The sequence below is a fragment of the Haplochromis burtoni genome, unplaced genomic scaffold, assembly GCF_018398535.1.
Source record: "Haplochromis burtoni strain Fernald_Lab_line unplaced genomic scaffold, NCSU_Asbu1 Contig_472, whole genome shotgun sequence".
NCBI classification, from domain to species: domain Eukaryota; kingdom Metazoa; phylum Chordata; class Actinopteri; order Cichliformes; family Cichlidae; genus Haplochromis; species Haplochromis burtoni.
Window position 1 is genome coordinate 107,934 of NW_024582833.1, and position 5,128 is coordinate 113,061.

At 44.0% G+C, this 5,128-nt stretch overlaps 1 protein-coding gene across 4 annotated transcripts in view; it reads left to right on the top strand.

Annotated features, from left to right (window-relative positions):
* The window catches only part of cdc42se1 (CDC42 small effector 1), a 17,125-nt gene that overhangs the window by 1,184 nt on the left and 10,813 nt on the right, over positions 1 to 5,128 (top strand). The gene's annotated exons all lie outside the window — the stretch shown is intronic.

Consider the following 5,128-nt stretch of genomic DNA (forward strand, 5'->3'; position numbering starts at 1 on the left):
CTGCCGCTGCCTTCACGTGCATCGGGACATTTCTGAGTGCCACACAGCTCAGATAAAGCATCATCTCTGAGTCCAAACAGGCTGTGATGGTTCTGGGGTTAACCCTGAACCCGAGGCTGATTCTGGACCTGTCACCTTAGGCTGCGGCCCGTTGAATGCAGACGGGTCGGATCGAGCGGCAAGGATGCATCGTCAGCCGTCACCTTGGTGACGGCAGCTCCCAGCGCTAAGGTCGTTCTCCTGCAGATGTTTGGGGACTGAATCGTGCTGACGTGTGAACACTTTGTACGCCTGAAGGTCTGTTTAAAACTGGCTCAGTAAGTGTAGGGTGTTTCCTGCAGAGGAACAGGAAGTGATTCAGAGGCGCAGGGCAGTGTGTGGTGGCTGGACTCTGACCTCTGACCGTCTCTGTTTGCGAGGACAGGAATGGGTGAACGGCTCAGAGCGCTATCCTGGTCGTCACAGTTGGTTTGTAGGCTCAGGAATCTGCAGTGATCAAATCTGGAGCTGTTTGTGTTTTACACTCGGGGTTGAAGAGGTTAACGTGACGTTCCCGTAACACTCCTCTGACATTACCGTGACTGCACGCTGACCTGACTTGTTCCTCTGGACGTGTTGGGACACCGACATCCTGCTCAGAGGTTGTGTAACTGACAGTCGGTCGATACGAGACCGAGTGTTTTTTACTAGTTCTTCTTGTTGTGCCTCCTTTAAAATGTCTTTGAACTCTTCGTCACATTAAAGGTGGAACTGGCTGATAAGCATCAGCTGCTTACAGGGAGAGGAATGCAGCCTTGTCAGGCTCGCGATTAGCATCATTTATCACTTTCACTCGATAATCGCACACAGCGCATGTTTGATGTCTGAGATTTCAAATCAACCCAACTTTAGCTTCTAATGACCGACTCTTTGTAGCTGCTGAAACCTCAGTAGGATGAACATCTGTAAGAAACATCTTGTTTGATGTGAAGCGACGGCTCACCACAGACGTGGCTGAGGGATGTGAATCTGGACACTTTTATTTTTCATTGAATGATTTAAAGTAGACAGGGCAGAGTGGCTCACGCTTTGCTCTCCGGACGACGAAGACGCTGGTGTGAAGGTCGACAACAAATGCGCCGGTGTGAAGGTTGAAGACGAAGACGTCGGTCGAGCGGTGTTGCTGTGATTCAGACCTGAAGCTGCTCGCCGTGGTATGAACGGTGTGAAAGCAGCCACAGAGTTGTATTGTTGAAACAACATGTTGCCGCCTTCACTCGAGCACACGTGCTGTCTAAGAAGAATCGATGTAAAATTCACACGCGTTCATGTTCCTCCTCAGGTGGATGCTGGCTTTCATGCCGCTGCACCTCAACATTCTGATCCATTAATGCTGTTCTCTTGGTTTGAGTGAAAGTATTATTGTGGATGTAATCCATACTTTTACACATGTTATTTGTCCAAAGTAAGACAACCCCACCAGAGCTGGCTGCGTAAATATGTTTTCTTCACAGTAGAACTCAGAAAACTCGTGTTTAATGTGTAAGGTTTGATTTTGCTTTTTACTATTTCAAGAGGCAAAGGAGCTCGTGTTGAATTTGATGATCTCAAAAATTTGAGACAGGAAACCAAAAAGCTGGAAAAGTAGAACTCCAGCCAATCAGGTTCATTGATTAACGTGACACAAACTGTGGAACAATTTCAGAATAAAGTTCGTCACTGTGAAGATCTCATCATCTACATACAGTAACAACATGTCGTCAGCGTGAATGTGGAGTAACGAGCAGCGTTTCATTAAAACATGGTTATGTGATGAAATCAGTGCAGACGCTTTATTATTAGTCTGTTTGTCTGAAACGTGATGGATTCACCTGGATCCATTCGGACTCTGTGATCCTTCTTTTCTCAGTGAAACAGTTGAAAACTGTTTTTACAAACAGATGAATGAACCTTTGAGCCCAGTCCAGTTTGTTGTTCAGGTGAACACCAAGGTACCTGTTAGGGCTGGGCCATATTATACCGTTCACAGTAATACCGGTATAATGTTAGATAACGATAGGAAAATGAAATATTGCGATAGAATATGAGTAAAACGCGCATGCGCAGTGCCTTTGTTTTCATACGCACATGGCCGATTGTTGAGTGAAACAGATGAACCAGAATTGGTTTGTAAAAATGGTGCAAATTCAGTGATGTGGAACTGGTTTGGTGTTTGTCCGTCAGATACACGACAAAGCACATTTTTTTGCAGAACATGCAGGCGGCCGTCGTTATTGTCGTATTTGTCGGACTAAGATGCTCTTAAATCTGGGTCCTAAACTCCGTATGTTTCAGGTCAAACGAACACTGCAGCATCACTGAGAGTTAAAAACTGTCTAAATTCTTTCATCTTTAATAAAACGATCAGCATTGCTGCTTTACCAGGTGTAACTATGAAGTTTAACTTCCAGGCATCCATGAAAACAGAATTTATTACATTTAACGGAGTTAGAAGTTAGCAGGACGCTAGCGGAAGTTAGCTCGCTAGTTTCGCTAGTTACCTAAGCATGATATAGCATGTTCTGACTGAGAGATTTCTGAAAAGATACAAACGTACAGCTCTGCTATCACTTCCAACATAAATGAAGACACGAAACTAAACAGCAGTGACGTTTGTAGGGTTACTGAAGTTGGGCTAGCTGCTATATAATGATGTGCTACGTGATCGCTAGCAACACAGCTATGTTAGCATAACATAAACAGTGAAGCTGGAGGACGAACACTAACACTTTTCCACTTATAAAAGTTAACGTGAAGGTTAGTTAGAGACAAATGCAATCGCATGGCAGGATGCTGTAAACGGACCAAACTTCAGTCAGGAGAACAACTGAGATAATCCATCCACAATACGAGGTCAGTCATTAATATACTGCAACAACATGGGAATAGAGCCGCTGCCAGAGAATTCAACATTAATGAATCAATGGTACAGAAGTGGAGGAAGCAAGAAGAATGAGTTTAATAAAGTTTGATTTATCTGCCTGCTTTGTTTCGCTTAATGTGCCTTATAATCCCGTGCACCTTATGGTCCGAAAAATACGTACTGCACACTGCAGTTTAATGTTGCAAAGCACCTCTTTTTAACTTCAGTGGATATTATACATGGTTATGCTCAGGATATGTCAGCCCATTTCTACTGGAAATGCCTTTTGGTTAAACTTTCAGCAAGGAATTTGCATTTGCACCGTTACATTTTTATAAAGCTTTAATGTACATAAAAACCAGCTTCTTGTTTATGTGAAAATAAATGGAAGGTTGTCTTTTTGCGCTAGTAATGTTGTGGAGTTGTATTTTGTCTCGCATCAATTATATCGTCAGTTATATCGTTATCGCAAATTTTCAAATATATATCGTGATAAATATTTTTGGCCATATCGCCCTGCTCTAGTACCTGTAGCTGTCCACAGCCTCAATGTCCATACCTTGGATGTTCAGTGGTTGCAGTGGAGGATGTTTGTGCCTGTGGAAGTCTACCACCAGCTCCTTGGTTTTTATTAGTGTTGATCTGGAGGTCGTTCTGCTGGCACCAGTCTTGGGTCAGTCCTCTGTACTCCATGTCGTCCCCATCAGTGATGAGGCCGACTATTGCAGAGTCAATACCAGAGCTGCTCTCTGTATAAGAGTCTTCTCTGAAACTGAGAAGTCGGCCTTTTACATTAACTAGGTTAGACTGTTGCCATGCTCAGTTTGCAGGAGTCTCCAAACCATCAGCAGCTCATTAGGAGTAGATGGACATGTGACCATATTACTGCAGTACTGAAGGTACTCTGTTGGGTCCCAGTTCAGCACAGAGGTGTCTTTAAAATCCCTCAATTACTTCATAAAGGTGTCAATGTGTGTGTGCGCGCTTTCTGGCCTTACAGACACCTTTACGCTCTTCATGGACTGAAACGTGTGAGTGATGTTGTCGTGATCACACAGGTGTGTCACAGGTGTGTTTGTGGTGCTGAATCACTTTCACTTTAGTTTCCAAACAGACTCGTTGATTTATTTCCCTGTTTTTGTCGTAGCGTGTAAACGGTCACCTTCCTCTGCACCGTGTTTTTTCTTCTTATCAGCTGAGATAAGCATCAGCAGGAAGCCAGTGTCTCAGTTTAGAAAGGAGGAAGTGAAAGCAGAAAATAAAGCACTTCAGTCTGCCTGTTATCTAAGAATTTACCTGAAGTATGGAGTCGTGTGTCGTCAGCGTGTTGGAGAAGCACGACTGAAATGACTGGATGACGGTAAAGAAAGAAGACCAACATCTGTTAGTGTTAGACTGCAGGCAGGGTCAGCCACACTCGCTCAGGACCAGCGTGTATGTTTAGCTTTGGTTTGCGTCCAATGCTGAGTCTACTGTGTGGAAATAACCCCTGTTAGGCTGAGCGCTGTTGTGATGTCAGCATGTCACACCTTTCTGTGTCATTGTACGTTATCAGAAAACAGTGAGCATGTGCTCCAGCCACACGCTCTGGGTGCTGCCCTTCAGCAAGCTTCCAGGAGATGGCCAATCAGACGGGCCTCTAGGGAGATCTTAAAGAGACAGGAGCTGAATGAGCTCGTTTCAGAGGCTGAAACGCAGGTTCAGAAACAGGAGGATGATTGTGAAGCTTCTCTGTGGAGTTCAAGCAGAAAGGTCCAGCACGATGTTTACAGCAGATTGTTCAGTCAAAATGTCACATTAACTAAACACAAGTCTAAAAAAAATCTTCCACTGATGAAAAAGCAGAAGCTGATGAAGGTCAGAGGTCATTCAGCAGATGTGTTTAAATAAAGGCCTTCCTCTGTCAGCTGACTAAAGTGCATTCATGTGTCCCACACAGACAAATGGGCCGTTGTTGTTGTTGTTGTTTCAGCTGATTCGGCCTCCGGGCTGATGAACGCTCAGCTGATGTCACATCAGGTGGTCAGATCAGGTGGTCAGCTGTGACGACGATGGTAATCACATGATGTCTGCGGGTTAGTTTCTGGTGTTTTCACAGATGAAACTGTCCTGATGTCAGATAAAGATGAAACCTCTGGTTCACTTCCACCTTAAACTAACTGCTAACTAAAAAGAAAGACAAGATGATAGTTTATTCAATTTTAATGAAATTTGCAGATTGTTTCGGTAAAGTTTAATAAACTCCTT